The 21213-nt window shown below is 48.7% G+C and overlaps 1 protein-coding gene across 1 annotated transcript in view; it reads right to left on the bottom strand.

Annotated features, from left to right (window-relative positions):
- Positions 1-21213, bottom strand: part of LOC135035893 (gastrula zinc finger protein XlCGF26.1-like) — a 46472-nt gene that overhangs the window by 3458 nt on the left and 21801 nt on the right. The window lies entirely within an intron of this gene.

Genomic DNA, 21213 nt, shown 5'->3' with positions numbered 1-21213 from the left:
CTGGTGCCTTTATCACATTGCACATATCACTGGTTTATCACTTCCTTATGCCTTCTCCAGGTTAATACATCTGCCCCAAGGTACTTTGCATGCAATACACCATATAATACCCTGTAATCATCATCTGCTAGGTTATAATACACTGTTACACCCCCATCATCAGTGTCTTACCTCTATTCTCTCACTAGTAATAAGGATGATGTGTGTACGGTAAGTATGATACAGAGAATTACATATCAGAATCTATACAGCTGCCGCCATACTTCTGCTTCTCATACGTGTGCTACTGGCAGCAGTGAACATCTGAGTGAGAGTGCAGGGAAGACAGCAGAGTCTGATGAGAAAGAGATTGGATCTTCCTTTGCAGGGATGTACCACACTTGATAGTATATAAAATAACAACTAAGAGGGTCGTTGGCTGAGTCCATCCAGATGTGTTTTCTGGATCTCTCCTCACTAAGTGGCTTCTTATCTACCCTACCTGATAGCTTACCATGCCTCCAAAAAAGGTTAAAAAGGTACCAAATCGGCTCCACCTGTCCATCTCTTTGGTACCTCGAATTCAGGTGGTCCTTTTAAGACTGCTACAACATCATCTGCATCTTCTTGTCCATTGCACAGCCCAGCTGTAATGGCTGAAGACGTCTTAAGACACTCTAGATGGTCCTGTTACTCTACACTCTATACATTCTATGTTATCTACATTTAAGGACTGAAATAACCTTAGAACTTAACTCTAATATTCAAGCTTTAAGGTCCGATATCAGTGAGATTGGCACTCGTACAGACTAAGATAAAAGAGATTGTTGCATCTCACAAAGATCTGATTTCAGCACATGACACTCTTCAGGAAGACCCAGTTTCTATTCGTGATAAAGTCATTGATTTAGAAGACTGGTCTCGGATAAATAATATCAGAATAATGGGCATTACAGATTCTGTTACAAATGCTGAGCTTTATGATTATGCCACGGTCCTCTTTTCAGAAACTTCCACCGAAGGCTCCTGCAGTGGACCTTCTTATTGATAGGATCCGTAGATGCACAAAGTCCAAACAGGCCCCTATCCAAGCACCGAGGGACACTCTGCTCAGGGTCCACTTTTTCACATTAAAGAAGGCATTCTACTAGCCGCTTTGTCTTCCTCATCCACAGCTGAGTGCCTGAATAATCTGCGCTATTTCTACATATTTCTCCTATGACGCTGGCCAAAAGGCGTCTATTTCACCCAAGGAAATTTGCAATACAAATGGAGCTTTCCTACTAAGGTTATTGTAATGCGAAATAGCGCCTTCACAGTGATACCTTCACCCGAGGATGGCCCTGCTATTCTGAAAAAGTGGGACATTCCTGTTGACAGTCCTTCATGACACTTTACCTAAACCAATCCCGGAGGAGTTGTCTTCCATCTCGAAGTAATATGCTAAAGGAGTAAGACTGTTATAGACACTCAGAGTTTGTTTCCTACTGTAACATGTGCCAACTGGGACTAAGTTACCGGGCATGGATCTATTTTTATTTGCTCTTGTTATGGGTATAAAATGTATCTTTTATCTTTATTTCCTGTGCTATATAATTGCTATATGGTCTGAAATTCTTTTCACTGTTACGTTTCATTATACCTTTCTAGAATGTTTGGGTGTTCAGGTAAAGCATGACTGATTCATGTAACATCCTGTTGCCCTTATAACTGTTGGTAGAACCTAAATTGGATATCAGGCCATGTTCTTGGGCTTTACCTCCTTTGGATACATTGGTTATATTGAGATTTGAGATTTCTTTGTACAGTTGTTACTATGATTAGATTTTGCACTCTCGTATGGCTACTTGGGGTAGTCGGTGGGTTTCCCTTTTAGGCCCGACCGCCACCTTTTTCCACCTTTCTGTCACGGTACCCTAGTGACGGAATCTCTAGCTCCTTTATGGATGCTATTTCTGTTTGTCTCCCATATTTGTTCCCTATTTTATTTCTTATGTGATTTGATAGTGTGAAGTATGCACACGTCCTACAGACTCTATTAGACTTTACACAGATGATCCTAGATGTTCATACCATGATCTGATCTCTCTCTATCACGGTGACGTTTTTAAGTCTTAATATAAAAGGTCTTAATTCTCCCCGTAAGAGACGTCTTGCAATAACATATTTCGCTGACCAGAAGCCATTCAGGAATCACATGTTCCATTGCAGTCTCCCCCTCAGTTTACCAATAACTACCCAGCATGCTCTATCTCCTGTGGTGCAGCCATCCTTTCTAATAGATCCCGCCCCTTTCACCTGGAAAGCAAGTGGGTGGATTGCAATGGTAGATATTGGATTCTAGTTGGGAAAATTCATTATAAATATGTCACCCTCACTTCTCTCTATGCCCCTAATGCCAGACAGACCCGACTACTTAGAGAGAGAAGGTCGTCATCCAAGTGCCAGAGTACAGGTAATCAGCAGGGAATGTGCAGGATTCTGAATGTTAGGGGTGAGCAGGAGTATAATAGGGGCTGAAGGCTCCTGACTCCCTCAGTGGAAAAATATATATTCCTCATTAGTTTGTACCAACAGAGAAGGGAGTAGGATAAGAGATTGCTGTAGTGACTGAGCAAGGAGAAAATGTGACTCTTTTCTGTAATAATAAGATTTTACTCACCGGTAAATCTATTTCTCGTAGTCCGTAGTGGATGCTGGGAACTCCGAAAGGACCATGGGGAATAGCGGCTCCGCAGGAGACTGGGCACAACTAAAAGAAAGCTTTTAGACTACCTGGTGTGCACTGGCTCCTCCCACTATGACCCTCCTCCAAGCCTCAGTTAGGATACTGTGCTCGGAAGAGCTGACACAAAAAGGAAGGATTTTGAATCCCGGGTAAGACTCATACCAGCCACACCAATCACACCGTATAACTCGTGATACTATACCCAGTTAACAGTATGAAACATAACTGAGCCTCTCAACAGATGGCTCATAACAATAACCCTTTAGTTAGGCAATAACTATATACAAGTATTGCAGACAATCCTTAACTTGGGATGGGCGCCCAGCATCCAATACGGACTACGAGAAATAGATTTACCGGTGAGTAAAATCCTATTTTCTCTGACGTCCTAGTGGATGCTGGGAACTCCGAAAGGACCATGGGGATTATACCAAAGCTCCCAAATGGGCGGGAGAGTGCGGATGACTCTGCAGCACCGAATGAGAGAACTCCAGGTCCTCCTCAGCCAGGGTATCAAATTTGTAGAATTTAGCAAACGTGTTTGCCCCTGACCAAGTAGCAGCTCGGCAAAGTTGCAAAGCTGAGACCCCTCGGGCAGCCGCCCAAGATGAGCCCACTTTCCTCGTGGAGTGGGCTTTTACTGATTTAGGATGCGGCAGTCCCGCCACAGAATGTGCAAGCTGAATTGTGCTACAAATCCAGTGGGCAATAGTCTGCTTAGAAGCAGGAGCACCCAGCTTGTTGGGTGCATACAGGATAAACAGCGAGTCAGTTTTCCTGACTCCAGCCGTCCTGGAAACATACATTTTCAAGGCCCTGACCATGTCCAGTAACTTGGAATCCTCCAAGTCCCTAGTAGCTGCAGGCACTACAATAGGTTGGTTCAAATGAAAAGCTGATACCACCTTAGGGAGAAACTGAGGACGAGTCCTCAATTCTGCCCTATCCATAGGGAAAATCAGATAAGGGCTTTTACAAGACAAAGCCGCCAATTCTGATACACGCCTGGCCAAAGCCAAGGCCAATAAAATGACCACTTTCCACGTGAGATAATTCAGATCCCCGGTTTTAAGTGGTTCGAACCAATGTGATTTTAAGAAACTCAACACCACGTTGAGATCCCAAGGTGCCACTGGAGGCACACTCCTTTTACAAATGTCTGAACTTCAGGCAGTGAAGCCAGTTCTTTCTGGAAGAAAATCGACAGAGCCGAAATCTGGACCTTAATGGAACCCAATTTTAGGCCCATAGTCACTCCTGACTGTAGGAAGTGCAGAAAACGACCCAGCTGAAATTCCTCTGTTGGGGCCTTCCTGGCCTCACACCACGCAACATATTTTCGCCAAATACGGTGATAATGGTTTGCGGTTACTTCTTTCCTGGCTTTTATCAGCGTAGGAATGACTTCCTCCGGAATGCCCTTTTCCTTTAGGATCCGGTAGTCAACCGCCATGCCATCAAACGCAGCCACGGTAAGTATTGGAACAGACAGGGCCCCTGCTGTAGCAGATCCTGTCTGAGCGGTAGAGGCCATGGGTCCTCTGATATAATTTCTTGAAGTTCTGGGTACCAAGCTCTTCTTGGCCAATCTGGAACCACGAGTATCGTTCTTACTTCTCGTCTTCTTATTATTCTCAGTACCTTTGTTATGAGATGCAGAGGAGGGAACACATAAACCGACTGGTACACCCACGGTGTCACTAGAGCGTCCACAGCTATCGCCTGAGGGTCCCTTGACCTGGCGCAATATCTCTCTAGTTTTTTGTTTAGGCGGGATGCCATCATGTCCACCTGTGGCCTTTCCCAACGGTTTACCATTAGTTGGAAGACTTCTGGATGAAGTCCCCACTCTCCCGGGTGTAGGTCGTGTCTGCTGAGGAAGTCTGCTTCCCAGTTGTCCACTCCCGGAATGAACACTGCTGACAGTGCTAAGACGTGATTTTCCACCCATCGGAGAATCCTTGTGGCTTCTGCCATCGCCATCCTGCTTCTTGTGCCGCCCTGTCGGTTTACATGGGCGACTGTCGTGATGTTGTCTGATTGGATCAGAACCGGCTGGTTTTGAAGCAGGGGCCTTGCCTGACTTAGGGCATTGTAAATGGCCCTCAGTTCCTTTATGTGTAGGGACGACTCCTGACTTGACCAAAGTCCTTGGAAATTTCTTCCCTGTGTGACTGCCCCCCAGCCTCGAAGGCTGGCATCCGTGGTCACCAGGACCCAGTCCTGTATGCCGAATCTGCGGCCCTCTAGAAGATGAGCCGTCTGCAGCCACCACAACAGATACCCTGGTCCTTGGAAACAGGGTTATCAGCCGATGCATCTGAAGATGCGATCCTGACCACTTGTCCAAGAGGTCCCACTGAAAAGTTCTTGCATGAAAACCTGCCGAATGGAATTGCTTCGTAGGAAGCTACCATTTTTCCCAGGACTCGTGTGCAGTGATGCACCAATACCTGTTTTGGTTTCAGGAGGTCTCTGACTAGAGATGACAGCTCCTTGGCCTTCTCCCTCGGGAGAAGCACTTTTTTTCTGTTCTGTGTCCAGAACCATCCCCAGGAACAGTAGGCGTGTGGTAGGAACCAGCTGTGACTTTGGGATGTTTAGAATCCATCTGTGCTGTTGTAGCACTTCCCGAGATAGTGCTACCCCGACCAACAACTGTTCCTTGGACCTCGCCTTTATAAGGAGATCGTCCAAGTACGGGATACTTAAAACTCCCTTTTTTCGAAGGAGTATCATCATTTCTGCCATTACCTTGGTAAACACCCTCGGTGCTGTGGAGAGTCCAAACGGTAGCGTCTGGAATTGGTAATGGCAATCCTGTACCACAAATCTGAGGTACTCCTGGTGAGGATGGTAAATGGGAACATGCAGGTAAGCATCCTTGATGTCCAGAGATACCATGTAATCCCCCTCGTCCAGGCTTGCAATAACCGCCCAGAGCGATTCCATCTTGAACTTGAATTTTTTATGTATGTGTTCAAGGATTTCAAATTTAAAATTGGTCTCACCGAACCGTCCGGTTTCGGTACCACAAACAGTGTGGAATAGTAACCCCGTCCTTGTTGAAGTAGGGGCACCTTGACTATCACCTGCTGGGAATATAGCTTGTGAATTGCCGCTAGCACAGCCTCCCTGCCTGAGGGAGTTATCGGCAAGGCAGATTTGAGGAAACGGCGGGGGGGGGGAAGACGCCTCGAATTCCAGCTTGTACCCCTGAGATACTACTTGAAGGATCCAGGGATCCACCTGTGAGCGAGCCCACTGATCGCTGAAATTTTTGAGGCGACCCCCCACAGTACCTGGCTCCGCCTGTGGAGCCCCACCGTCATGCGGCGGACTTGGAAGAAGCGTGGGAGGACTTTTGTTCCTGGGAACCTGCTGTTTGTTGCAGCCTTTTTCCCTTACCTCTGCCTCTGGGCAGAAAGGACCCGCCTTTTCCCTGCCTGTTTTTCTGGGGTCGAAAGGACTGAACCTGATAATATGGCGCTTTCTTAGGCTGTGGGGGAACATGGGGTAAAAATGCTGATTTCCCAGCTGTTGCTGTGGAAACTAGGTCTGAGAGACCATCCCCGAATAACTCCTCACCCTTATAAGGCAAAACTTCCATGTGCCTTTTTGAATCCCCTGTCCACTGCCGAGTCCATAAGCCTCTCCTAGCAGAAATGGACAATGCACTTATTTTAGATGCCAGCCAGCAGATCTCCCTCTGTGCATCTCTCATATATAAGACTGAGTCTTTTATATGCTCTATGGTTAGCAATATAGTGTCCCTGTCTAGTGTGTCAATATTTTCTGACAGGGAATCTGACCACGCAGCGGCAGCACTGCACATCCATGCTGAAGCAATAGCTGGTCTCAATATAATGCCTGAGTGTGTATATACAGACTTCAGGATCGCCTCCTGCTTCTTATCTGCAGGCTCCTTTAGGGCGGCCGTATCCGGAGACGGTAGTGCCACCTTCTTTGACAAGCATGTGAGCGCTTTATCCACCCTAGGAGGTGTTTCCCAACGTGCCCTACCCTCTGGCGGGAAAGGGAACGCCATTAGTAACTTTTTAGAAATTACCAATTTTTTATCGGGGGAAGCCCACGCTTCTTCACACACTTCATTTAACTCCTCAGATGGGGGAAAAAATAAGAATTTACTTACCGATAATTCTATTTCTCGTAGTCCGTAGTGGATGCTGGGGACTCCGTAAGGACCATGGGGAATAGTGGCTCCGCAGGAGGCTGGGCACATCTAAAGAAAGCTTTAGGACTACCTGGTGTGCACTGGCTCCTCCCCCTATGACCCTCCTCCAAGCCTCAGTTAGGATACTGTGCCCGGACGAGCGTACACAATAAGGAAGGATTTTGAATCCCGGGTAAGACTCATACCAGCCACACCAATCACACTGTACAACTTGTGATCTGAACCCAGTTAACAGCATGATAACAGAGGAGCCTCTAGAAAAGATGGCTCACTACAGCAAAAACCCGAATTTTTTGGTAACAATAACTATGTACCAGTATTGCAGACAATCCGCACTTGGGATGGGCGCCCAGCATCCACTACGGACTACGAGAAATAGAATTATCGGTAAGTAAATTCTTATTTTCTCTAACGTCCTAAGTGGATGCTGGGGACTCCGTAAGGACCATGGGGATTATACCAAAGCTCCCAAACGGGCGGGAGAGTGCGGATGACTCTGCAGCACCAAATGAGAGAACTCCAGGTCCTCCTCAGCCAGGGTATCAATTTTGTAGAATTTACAAACGTATTTTCTCCTGACCAAGTAGTTGCTCGGCAAAGTTGTAAAGCCGAGACCCCTCGGGCAGCCGCCCAAGATGAGCCCACCTTCCTTGTGGAGTGGGCATTTACATATTTTTGGCTGTGGCAAGCCTGCCACAGAATGTGCAAGCTGAATTGTACTACAAATCCAACGAGCAATAGTCTGCTTAGAAGCAGGAGCACCCAGCTTGTTGGGTGCATACAGGATAAACAGCGAGTCAGATTTCCTGACTCCAGCCATCCTGGAAACATATATTTTCAGGGCCCTGACAACGTCTAGCCACTTGGAGTCCTCCAAGTCCCTAGTAGCCGCAGGCACCACAATAGGTTGGTTCAGGTGAATTCTGAAAACCACCTTAGGGAGAAACTGAGGACGAGTCCTCAATTCCGCCCTGTCCGAATGGAAAATCAGATAAGGGCTTTTACAGGATAAAGCTGCCAATTCTGACACGCGCCTGGCCCAGGCCAGGGCCAACAGCATGAGCACTTTCCATGTGAGATATTTTAACTCCACAGATTTAAGTGGGTCAAACCAATGAGACTTTTGGAACCCAAAAACTACGTTGAGATCTCAAAGTGTCACTGGAGGCACAAAAGGAGGCTGTATATGCAGTACCCCTTTTACAAATGTCTGAACTTCAGGGACTGAAGCTAGTTCTTTTTGGAAGAAAATTGACAGAGCCGAAATTTGAACCTTAATGGACCCCAATTTCAGGCCCATAGACACTCCTGTTTGCAGGAAATGTAGGAATCGACCCAGTTGAATTTCCTCCGTCGGGCCTTACCGGCCTCGCACCACGCAACATATTTTCGCCAAATGCGGTGATAATGTGTTGCGGTTACATCCTTCCTGGCTATGATCAGGATAGGGATGACTACATCCGGAATGCCTTTTTTCCTTCAGGATCCGGCGTTCAACCAGCATGCCGTCAAACGCAGCCGCGGTAAGTCTTGGAACAGACAGGGTCCTTGCTGGAGCAGGTCCCTTCTTAGAGGTAGAGGCCACGGATCCTCCGTGAGCATCTCTTGAAGTTCCGGTTACCAAGTCCTTCTTGGCCAATCCGGAGCCACGAATATAGTGCTTACTCCTCTCCATCTTATCAATCTCAGTGCCTTGGGTATGAGAGGCAGAGGAAGGAACACATACACTGACTGGTACACCCACGGTGTTACCAGAGCGTCTACAGCTATTGCCTGAGGGTCCCTTGACCTGGCGCAATACCTGTCGAGTTTTTCCCAACGGTTTATAATCATGTGGAAGACTTCTGGGTGAAGTCCCCACTCTCCCGGGTGGAGGCCGTGCTGAGGAAATCTGCTTCCCAGTTGTCCACTCCCGGAATGAATACTACTGACAGTGCTATCACACGATTTTTCGCCCTGCGAAGAATCCTTGCAGCTTCTGCCATTGCCCTCCTGCTTCTTGTGCCACCCTGTCTGTTTATGTGGGTGACTGCCGTGATGTTGTCCGACTGGATCAACACTGCCTGACCTTGAAGCAGAGGTCTTGCTAAGCTTAGAGCATTGTAAATGGCCCTTAGCTTCAGGATATTTATGTGAAGTGATGTCTCCAGGCTTGACCAAAAGCCCTGGATATTCCTTCCCTGTGTGACTGCTCCCCAGCCTCTCAGGCTGGCATCCGTGGTCACCAGGACCCAGTCCTGAATGCCGAATCTGCGGCCCTCTAGAAGATGAGCACTCTGCAACCACCACAGGAGGGATACCCCTGTCCTTGGTGACAGGGTTATCCGCTGATGCATCTGAAGATGCGATCCGGACCATTTGTCCCGCAGGTCCCACTGGAAAGTTCTTGCGTGGAATCTGCCGAATGGGATTGCTTCGTAGGAAGCCACCATTTTTCCCAGAACCCTTGTGCATTGATGCACTGAGACTTGGCTCGGTTTTAGGAGGTTCCTGACTAGCTCAGATAACTCCCTGGCTTTCTCCTCCGGGAGAAAAACCTTTTTCTGGACTGTGTCCAGGATCATCCCTAGGAACAGAAGACAAGTCGTCGGAACCAGCTGCGATTTTGGAATATTGAGAATCCAATCGTGCTGCCGCAACACTACCTGAGATAGTGCTACACCGACCTCCAACTGTTCCCTGGATCTTACCCTTATCAGGGAATCGTCCAAGTAAGGGATAACTAAGGGATAACTAAAATTCCCTTCCTTTGAAGGAATATCATCATTTCGGCCATTACCTTGGTAAAGACCCGGGGTGCCGTGGACCATCCATACGGCAGCGTCTGAACTGATAGTGACAGTTCTGTACCATAAACCTGAGGTACCCTTGGTGAGAAGGGTAAATTTTGACATTCTTCCAGGTTCGCAATCACTGCTCTGAGTGACTCAATCTTGAATTTGAACCTCTGTATGTAAGTGTTCAAAGATTTTTAGATTTAGAATCGATCTCACCGAGCCGTCTGGCTTCGGTACCACAACAGTGTGGAATAATACCCCGTTCCCTGTTGCAGGAGGGGTACCTTGATTATCACCTGCTGGGAATACAGCTTGTGAATGGCTTCCAAACTGCCTCCCTGTCAGAGGGAGACGTCGGTAAAGCCGACTTTAGGAAACGGCGAGGGGGAATTCCAATTTGTACCCCTGAGATATCACCGGAAGGATCCAGGGGTCTACTTGCGAGTGAGCCCACTGCGCGCTGAAATACAATGAGACGGTCCCCACCGTGCCTAAGCATGTAAAGCCCTAGCGTCATACTGAGGGCTTTGCACAGGCGGGAGAGGGCTACTGTTCCTGGAAACTGGCTGATTTCTGCAGCCTTTTCCTCTCCTTCTGTCACGGGGCAGAAATGAGGAACCCTTTGCCCGCTTGCCAACGCAGGACTGCTCCTGCTAATATGGCGTATCCTTATTTTGAGAGGCGACCTGGGGTACAAACGTGGATTTCCCAGCTGTTGCCGTGACCACCAGGTCTGAAGGACCGACCCCAAATGACTCCTCTCCTTTATAAGGCAATACTTCCAAATGCCTTTTGGAATCCGCATCACCTGACCAGTGTCGTGTCCATAACCCTCTACTGGCAGAAATGGACAACACACTTATACCTGATGCCAGTCGGCAAATACTCCGCTGTGCATCACGCATATATAGAAATGCATCTTTTAAATGCTCTATAGGCAAAAATATATTGTCAGGGAATCCGACCATGCCCACCCAGCACTGTACATCCAGGCTGAGGCGATTGCTGGTCGCAGTATAACACCAGTATGTGTGTAAATACCTTCCAGGCTACCCTCCTGCTTTCTATCAGCAGGATCCTTAAGGGCAGCCATCTCAGGAGAGGGTAGAGCCCTTGTTCTTACAAGCGTGTGAGCGCCTTATCCCCCCTAGGGGGTGTCTCCCAACGCACCCTAACCTCTGGCGGGAAAGGATATACTGCCAATAACTTTTTAGAAATTATCAATTGTTATCGGGGGAAACCCACGCATCATCACACACCTCATTTAATTTCACAGATTCAGGAAAACTACAGGTAGTTTTTCCTCACCGAACATAATACCCCTTTTTGGTGGTACTCGTATTATCAGAAATGTGTAAACATTTTTCATTGCCTCAATCATGTAACGTGTGGCCCTACTGGAAATCACGTTTGTCTCTTCACCGTCGACACAGGAGTCAGTATCCGTGTCGGCGTCTGTATCTGCCGTCTGAGGTAACGGGTGCTTTAGAGCCCCTGACAGCCCATGAGACGTCTGGACAGGCACAAGCTGAGTAGCCGGCTGTCTCATGTCATCAACTGTCTTAATACAGAGCTGACACTGTCACGTAATTTTCAACAGTTCATCCACTCAGGTGTCGACCCCCTAGGGGGTGACATCACCATTTCATACAATCTGCTCCGTCTCCACATCATTTTTCTCCTCATACATGTCGACACAAGGTACCGACACACAGCACACACACAGGGAATGCTCTGATAGAGGACAGGACCCCACTAGCCCTTTGGGGAGACAGAGGGAGAGTATGCCAGCACACACCAGAGCGCTATATATATACAGGGATAACCTTATAAAAGTGTTTTTCCCCTTATAGCTGCTGTATACACAATACTGCGCCTAATTAGTGCCCCCCTCTCTTTATTTAACCCTATCTGTAGTGTCAGACTGTAGGGGAGATCCAGGGAGCTTTCCCTCCAACTGAGTTGTGAGGGAAAATGGCGCTTGTGTGCTGAGGAGATAGGCTCCGCCCCTTTTTCGGCGGCCGTTCTCCCGCTTTTTTATGGAATGTCTGGCAGGGGTTAAATACATCCATATAGCCCAGGGGCTATATGTGATGTATTTTTAGCCATTTTAGGTATTTTCATTGCATCCCAGGGCGCCCCCCCCCAGCGCCCTGCACCCTCAGTGACCGAAGTGTGAAGTGTGCTGAGAGCAATGGCGCACAGCTGCGGTGCTGTGCGCTACCTTTATGAAGACTGGGATGTCTTCTGCCGCCGATTTCTGGACCTCTTCTCTCTTCAGCATCTGCAAGGGGGCCGGCGGCGCGGCTCCGGTGACCCATCCAGGCTGTACCTGTGATCGTCCCTCTGGAGCTAATGTCCAGTAGCCTAAGAAGCCCAATCCATCCTGCACGCAGGTGAGTTCGCTTCTTCTCCCCTAAGTCCCTCGATGCAGTGAGCCTGTTGCCAGCAGGTCTCACTGAAAATAATAAACCTAACTAAAACTTTCACTAAGAGCTCAGGAGAGCCCCTAGTATGCACCCTTCTCGTTCGGGCACAGAGAACTAACAGAGGCTTGGAGGAGGGTCATAGGGGGAGGAGCCAGTGCACACCAGGTAGTCCTAAAGCTTGCTTTAGATGTGCCCAGCCTCCTTCAGGGCCGCTATTCCCCATGGTCCTTACGGAGTCCCCAGCATCCACTTAGGACGTCAGAGAAAGGAGGAAACACATAGACCGACTGGAACACCCACGGTGTCACTAGGGCGTCCACTGCCCCCGCCTGAGGGTATGTACCTCTGTAGTTTTTTGTTTAGGCGGGACGCCATCATGTCTATCTGGGGCAGGCCCCACTGACTTGCAATCTGTGCAAAGACTTCCTGATGAAGTCCCCACTCTCCTGTATGTAGATCGTATCTGCTGAGGAAGTCTGCTTCCCAGTTGTCCACTCCCGGAATGAACACTGCTGACAGTGCGCCTACATGATTTTCCGCCCAGCGAAGAATCCTGGTGTTTTCCGCCATTGCCACTTTGCTCCTTGTGCCGCCTTGGTGGTTTACATGAGCTACTGTGGTGATGTTGTCTGACTGGATCAGAACCGGTAGGTCGCGAAGCAAAGTCTCCGCTTGACGAAGGGCATTGTAAATGGCCCTCAGTTCCAGGACGTTGATGTGAAGACCAGTTTCTTGACTTGACCAAAGACCTTGGAAGTTTCTTCCCTGTGTGACTGCTCCCCAACCTCGGAGGCTCGCGTCCATGGTCACCAGAACCCAGTCCTGAATGCCGAATCTGCGACCCTCTAGAAGGTGAGCACTCTGCAGCCACCACAGGAGAGATACCCTGGCCCTGGGGGACAGGGTGATCAACTGATGAATCTGTAGATGTGACCCGGACCACTTGTCCAGTAGGTCCCATTGGAAGGTCCTCGCATGGAACCTGCTGAAAGGAATGGCCTCGCAAGATGCCACCATCTTTCCCAGGACTCGAGTGCAGTGATGCACTGACACGTGTTTTGGCTTCAATAGGTCCCTGACCAGAGTCATGAGTTCCTAGGCCTTCTCTATCGGAAGATAAACCCTTTTCTGGTCCGTATCCAGAATCATGCCTAAGAAGGTCAAACGAGTCGTAGGAACCAACTGTGACTTCGGGATATTGAGAATCCAGCCGTGTTGCTGTAACACTTTCAGTGAAAGTGACACGCTGTTCAACAACTACTCTTATTATCTCACTTTTATGAGGAGATCGTCCAAGTGCGGGATAATTGTGACACCCTGCTTGCGCAGGAGCACCATCATTTCCGCCATTACCTTGGTGAAAATCCTCGGGGCCGTGGAAAGCCTGAAAGGCAACGTCTGAAATTGGTAATGACAATCTTGTACCGCAAATCTCAGGTACGCCTGATGAGGTGGATATATGGGAACATGAAGGTATGCATCCTTTATGTCCAGGGATACCATAAAATCCCCCCTTCTAGGCTGGCGATGACCGCTCTGAGCGATTCCATCTTGAACTTGAACCTTTTCAAGTATAGGTTCAGGGATTTTAAATTTAAAATGGGTCTGACCGAACTGTCCGGTTTCGGGACTACAAATAGGGTTGAGTAATACCCCCTCCCTTGTTGAAGCAGGGGAACCTTGACCACCACCTGCTGAAGACACAATTTTTTAATTGCATTTAAGACTATCTCCCTTTCTGGGGGAGAAGCTGGTAGGGCCGATTTGAAAAACCGGCGAGGAGGCGCCTCTTCGAACTCCAGCTTGTAACCCTGGGAAAAAATCTCTATTGCCCAGGGATCCACCTGTGAGAGAACCCAGATGTGGCTGAAAAGTCGAAGTACTTTGCATCATTGTAGTCCACACTGGAGTCACAATCCGTGTTGGTATTAGTGTCTACTATTTGGGATAGTGGGTGCTTTTGAGACCCCGAAGGTCCCTGCGACATAGAGGCAGGCAGGGGTTGACTCCCTGCATGTTCCCTGGCTTCAGCTTTGTCCAACCTTTTGTGCAATAAATTCACATTAGCACTTAAAACATTCCACATATCCATCCAGTCTGGTGTCAGCGTTGTCGACGGAGACACCACACTCATTTGCTTCACCTCCTCCCTAGGAGAGCCTACTACCTCAGACATGCCAACACACGCGTACCGACACACCACTCAGGGAATCCTCTTATCTGAAGACAGTTCCCCCACAAGGCCCTTTGGAGAGACAGAGAGTATGCCAGCACACACCCAGCGCTAATGACCCAGGAAAAAACACACTATATGTTTACCCAGATAGCGCTGTAATATCTATTTTGCGCCAAATTATGTGCCCCCCCTTCTTTAAAACCCTCTTTCACCGTGATTAAGCAGGGGAGAGTCCGGGGAGCTTCCTCTCAGTGATGTGCTGTGGAGAAAATGGCGCTGGTGAGTGCTGAGGAACAAGCTCCGCCCCCTCAGCGGTGGGCTTCGGTCTCGCTTAAAAATTCAAAACATGGCGGGGGATCTCTCTTATATACAGTGCCCAGCCTGTATATAAGGTTATTGCCACCTTTGGAGGTCCATATTGCTGCCCAGGGCGCCCCCCCTGCGCCCTGCACCCTTACAGTGACTGCCGTGTGTGTGTGCTGTGTGGGAGCAATGGCGCACAGCGCTACCGCTGTGCGTTACCTCAGTGAAGATCTGAAGTCTTCTGACGCCTTTGAAGTCTTCTTCACATACTCACCCGACTTCAATCTTCCGGCTCTGCAAGGAGGACGGCGGCGCGGCTCTGGGACGAACTGCGGGGTGAGACCTGCGTTCCGTTCCCTCTGGAGCTAATGGTGTCCAGTAGCCTAAGAAACAGAGCCTAACATTAAAGTAGGTCTGCTTCTCTCCCCTCAGTCCCTCGCTGCAGGGAGTCTGTCGCCAGCAGGCTCCCTGAAAATAAAAAACCTAACAAATACTTTATTTTTCAGGAAAACCCAGGAGAGCTCCCTGTAATGCACCCAGTCTCCTCTGGGCACAGTAATAAACTGAGGCTGGAGGAGGGGCATAGAGGGAGGAGCCAGTGCACACCCATACCTAAAGTTCTTTCTTAGTGCCCATGTCTCCTGCGGAGCCCGTCTATCCCCATGGTCCTTACGGTGTCCCCAGCATCCTCTAGGACGTAAGAGAAATATATATATATATAAAGACATCTTTTTCTGAGGTCTACAGGATCCACAGTCCTCGCATTGGGGTGTAGGTGGTAGGAGTTGACTGGGCACCACACAGTTAAGCTTGTAGCTCCCATGATGCACCAGTCCTCCTCCTCATATACCCCGCCTCTGGCCTAGGGAAGCCAGTTTTGTTAACAAGCCAAAAGGCAGGAGCAGAATTTCAGGAGAAAAGGAAGACTTGAACATACAAGACATACTATCTTGCAGAGTAGAAAAAAAATCACAAAGGGGGGAAAAAAAATAGGATTTTAATTACCTAGCGGTAAATCCTTTTCTCGTAGTCCGTAGAGGATACTTGGGTCCACATTAGTTCCATAGGGTATAGACGGGTCCACTAGGAGCCATGGGCACTTTAAGAAATTAATAGTGTGGGCTTGCTCCTCCCTTTATCAGACTCAGTCTAGAAACTGTGCCCGAGGAGACGGACATACTTCAAGAGAAGGATTTAACTGAACAGTAGTGAGATTCGAACTAGCACACACAACCAAGAGGAAAGCCATGCTAACCAAACTTGAAAAGGTACAGCAATGGCTGCACCAAGAATAATACTTAACTAAGCAACAGTGCAGAAAAATGAAGCACTGGGCGGGCGCCCAGTATCCTCTACGCACTTCGAGAAAAGGATTTACCGGTAGGTAATTAAAATCCTATTCTCTCTTACATCCTAGAGGATACTGGGGTCCATTTAGTACCATGGGGATGCACGAAAGCTCCCAAAACGGGTGGGAGAGTGCTGAGGTTTCCTGAAGAACTGATTGATCAAACTGAAGGTCCTCAGCGGTCAAAGTATCGAACTTGTAGAACTTAGCAAACGTGTGCGACCCTGACCAAGTAGCCGCTCGTCAAAGCTGTAAAGCCGAGACACCCCGGGCAGCTGCCCAGGAAGAACCCACCAACCGAGTAGAGTGGACCTGAACCGATTTCGGAACAGGCAAGCCTGCCATAGAATAAGCATGCTGGATAGTAAGCCTGATCCAGCTAGCAATAGACTGCTTAGAAGCAGGGCACCCAATTTTATTGGGATCATGGAAAACAAACTGCGAAAACAAACAGCGAGTCAGTCTGTGACCAGCCGTCCGCTTCACATAAATTTTCAAAGCCCTCACAACATCTAAGGACTTTGAAGAAGCAGAAGTGTTGGTAATCACCGAAATCACAATAGGTTGGTTGATGTGAAATGCAGACACCACCTTAGGAAAGAACTGCTGATGAGTTCTGAGCTCAGTGCGATCCTCATGTAAAATCAAGTAGGGGCTCTTGTGAGGCAATGCCGCCAGTTCCGACACGCGCCTGGCCGAAGCCAGGGCCAACAGTGTAACTGTTTGCCACGTATGAAACTTAACGTCCACTGCCTGTAAAGGCTCAAACCAATCCGATTGGAGGAACTGCAACACCACTTTGAGATCCGAAGGTGTCATAGGAGGCACAAAGGGCGGTTGGATGTGCAGAACACCCTTCAAAAAAGTCTGAATCTCAGGAAGAGACGCCAATTGCTTCTGAAAGAAAATGGACAAGGCCGAAATCTGGACTTTCAAGGAGCCCAAACGGAGGCTCACATCCACTCCTGCCTGCAGAAAAAGGAGAAACTGTCCCAGCTTAAATTCCGTCGCAGGAATTTTCCTGTTCACACACCGAGATCCTTATTTCTTCCAAATACACTTGGATCAAGGTTGGAATAACCTTATCCAGAATCCCTTTCTGGGCTAGAATTTGACGCTCAACCTCCATGCTGTCAAATTTAGCCGCGGTAAGTCTTGATAGACGAACGGCCCCTGTTGCAGAAGATCCTCTCGAAGAGGAAGAGGCCACAGGTCCTCCAGGAGCAACTCCAGTAGATCCGCGTATCAGGCCCTTCTTGGCCAGTCCAGAGCAATGAGAAATGCTTGAACCTTTTCCCTTTTTATTCTTTTGAGAATCCTTGGGATTAACAGAAGTGGTGAAAACACGTAGACCATCAGGTAGACCCACGGAGTCACCAGAGATTCCGCCTCCACTGCTTGCGGGTCTCTCGACCTGGAACAATATGGCTTGAGCTTCTTGTTGAGACGAGAGGCCCTCATGTCGATTTGGGGAAGTCCCGACGTGCCAGGGACTCAAACACCTGCGGGTGAAGGTCCCACTCTCCTGGATGGACGCCGTGTCTGCCGAGGGAGTTCGCTTCCCAGTTGTCCACTCCCGGAATGAAGATTGCCAACAACGCCACCGCATGTCTTTATGCCCAGAGGAGAATCCTTTTTACCTCCAAAATTGCAGCTCTGCTTTTCGTTCCGCCTTGTCGGGTTATGTACACTACTGCCGTCACATTGTCCGACTGAACTTGTATGGCCTGATCTTGAAGAAGATGGGATGCCTGTAGAAGGGCGTTGTATATGGCTCTGAGTTCCAGAATGTTGATCGGAAGAATAGATTCTTGACTTGACCATTTTCCTTGGAACTGTTCCCCTTGGGTAACTACTCCCCAACTGAGGCTTGCGTCTGTGGGTAGCAGAATCCAATTTTGAATCCCGAACCTTCGGCCTTCAGTTAGGTGAGAAGTCTGAAGACACCACAGAAGAGAAATCCTGGCTCTTGGCGACAGATGTATCCGCTGGTGCATGTGGAGATGCGATCCGGACCATTTGTCCAACAGATCCAGCTGGAAGGGCCTTGCATGAAACATTCCATATTGCAGAGATCAGTAAGAGGCCACCATTTTCCCCAAGAGGCGAATGCACAGGTGCACCAAAATTCGGGTCGGCTTTAGAACGTCCTGTACCATCAACTGGATCACCAATGCCTTTTCCATTGGGAGGAATACACTCCGCGCATCCGTATCCAGTATCATTCCGAGGAACGAAAGCCTCCGTGTTGGTTCCAGGTGAGATTTAGGCAGGCTTAGAATCCACCCGTGATCCTGGAGTAACATCGTTGAGAGGGCAATGCTGTGTAACAACTTCTCCCTGGACGGTGCTTTGATTAGTAGGTCATCAAGGTACGGTATTATGTTCACTCCCCGCAAGCGGAGGAGCAACATCAACTCTGCTATTACCTTGGTTAACACCCGTGGCGCCGTGGAGAGTCCAAATGGCAGTGCCTGGAACTGGTAGTGGCATTCCTGTAACGCAAACCTGAGATAAGCCTGATGAGGCGGCCAAGTCGGGACATGAAGGTACGCATCCTTGATGTCCAGAGACATCCGGAAATCCCCATCCTCCAGACCTGAGATCACCACTCTTACAGACTCCATCTTCAATTTAAACACCTTTAAATATGGGTTCAGAGACTTGAGGTTTAAAATAGGTCATACCAAACCGTCTGGTTTCGGCACTACAAACAGTTTGGAATCATAACCCTTATTTTGTAGGTGAGGTGGAACTGGAACAATGGCCTGAGCCTGTACCAGTTGTTGAATTGCTGCCTGTAAGGTCAAGGTTGCTTCTGGAGAAGCTGGTAAACCGGATTTGAAGAATCTGGGAGGTGAGAGTTCTTGAAATTCCAGTCTTTATCCCTGTGCGATAAGATATTTCACCTAGGTATCTAGGCATGACGTTGCCCAGATGTGACTGAAATAACGTATCCGGGCTCCCACCTGCCTGTCTTCTAGGCAGTGTGGTCCACTGTGATGCTGAAGGCTTTGAGGAAGCAGAACCAGAGGTCTGTTCCTGAGAACCTGCAGCTACGGCTATTCTGGGTTTACCTTTACCGCCTCTGAAGGCTGTAGAAGAATCCTTGGACTTGTTTTTAAATTTAGCCATCCGAAAGGACTGCAAAGTCAGAGCAGAGGGTCGCTGCAGAAGGAAGGTATGTAGACTTACCCGCAGTGGCCTTAGATATCCAAGTATCTAGTTCATCTCCAAGCAGAGCTTCGCCCGTGAATGGTAGGCTCTCCACGCCTTTTCTGGAATCCGCAGTCCACTAGTGTAGCCACAAGCCCCTGCGTGCTGACACTACCATGGCAGTGGTGCATGCATTGAGTAAACCAATTTCTTTTATGGCCTCCACCATAAAGTTGGCAGCATCTTGGATGTGCTGTAGGAGTTAATGTCATCCCTGGTTAGTGAATCTAAATCTTCAATTAGATTATCAGACCATCTTGCAATTGCCCTAGTGATCCATGCACAAGCAATATTGGGTCTCTGGGCTACCCCAGCCGACAAGTATATAGATTTGAGAGTGGTCTCACTCTTACAGTCAGCCGCGTCCTTTAAGGACACCGCCCCGGGAACCTGTAAGACTATCTTTCACAACAACCTGGGCACAGATGCGTCCACTATTGGTGGGTTTTCCCATTTTTTTCTATCCTCCAAAGTAAAGGGGAAGGAAGAAATTAACCTTTTTGGGATCTGAAATTTTTGGTCAGGGTTCACCCAAGCTTCTTCAAAGAGGACATTTGACTAATTTGAAGCCGGAAAAGTAGCTGAGGATTTCTTTTTTGTATTAAAGTAAGATACCTCAATTACTTCCTCTGCCCTGACAGGAATATGTAAGACAGTTCTAACCGCCTCTATGAGGGCCTGGATACCCTGTGCCAGGACAGCACACCCCTCCACTGGCATCCATATCATCCGGATCCGGATCAGCGTCACCCTGCATGACTTGGGCCAGAGTACGCTTTTGTGGGCAAATGGCGAGGGATTGAGACACAGGTATGGGAGCTGAATCTTTGTTGATCAGGTCATCCATAGACTGCCTTAAGAATTGTGTCTCCCTTTCATTATGAGATAGCTTAGTGCAAATATTAGAAATCATCCCTTTAATGGAAGCCAACCACGGGGGTTCAGCCCCACTAGCTTGAGAGGGAGCACAATCTTGGGTGCAGGGTAGTGAGTCCCCAGGGGATTAGAGACATTCTGCAGTACAAGAGACACAGTCCATGGACATGATTGTGAAAGGGACACACACACACACACACACACACACACACCAGGTGAAACACAGTATATGTAGGCAGGGTCCTCAGAAATCAGAGCCAGCCACACAGCGCCCCTTTAGCAAAGTTAAACTGAGCTGGGTCGCAATAACAAGCACTTTAGTAGAGTTTTATAAATTTACACCCCCCCCCCCTTTCACTGAGACCCCCTGGTACCGCTGAGGGGACCTGGAGTCCTTGTGGAGGAGCAGCGCTTCTCTGTGAATGCTTCCTGTATGAGCTGCAGAGGGAAAATGGTGCTGGAGAGCTGTAGGATCCGCTCTGAGTGAAGCCCCGCCCCCTGTAATGGCGACAGCTTCCCGCATTTTTTATACTGGCCTAAGGAACTAAATGTCTAACCAAGTGATTAAAATCCCTGTTAGCACAGTGTGGCCAGTGTGGATATTATAGGAGTCTCAGTGCGGCCCTTAAAGGGGGACCCGCCGCAGCGTGTGTCCTTCTGAGCCTCCCTGGAGCACAGCCTGCATGCAGAGCTGCACTCCTACCCTTGTGCCGCCATTCCCACCAGCGACCTGCTAACCCGGGACGCCGGCGCTGTACTCACCACTCTTCTGTCTTCAGGCTCTGTTAGGGGGTGGCGGTGTGCTGCGGGAGGGTACGCTGTGCCGTTATGTGGCTTGCGAATGGCTCCCTCAGGTAGCTCAGGGTCCTGTCAGCTGAGAAACGGGACCATTAACTCTCTAGGAAGTTGGGCCGTTCTCCCCCCTAAGTGCCACGAAGAAGTCAGTCTGCTGCCTAAACAGACCTGACTGAGAATAACAAACATTAAATTAAAAAAATGGAAAACTCTTCAGGAGCTCTCCAAAGCGTGACCGGCTCCTCCAGGCACATTTTCTAAACTGAGTCCGGTAGGAGGGGCATAGAGGGAGGAGCCAGCCCACACTATTAATTTCTTAAAATGCCCATGGCTCCTAGTGGACCCATCTATACCCCCATGGTACTAATGTGGACCCCAGCATCCTCTAGGA

Source organism: Pseudophryne corroboree, unplaced genomic scaffold (genome assembly GCF_028390025.1).
Source record: "Pseudophryne corroboree isolate aPseCor3 unplaced genomic scaffold, aPseCor3.hap2 scaffold_620, whole genome shotgun sequence".
Lineage (NCBI taxonomy): Eukaryota > Metazoa > Chordata > Amphibia > Anura > Myobatrachidae > Pseudophryne > Pseudophryne corroboree.
Note: the sequence above shows the minus strand (reverse complement) of the source record. Positions and strands in the feature narration are given on the sequence as shown.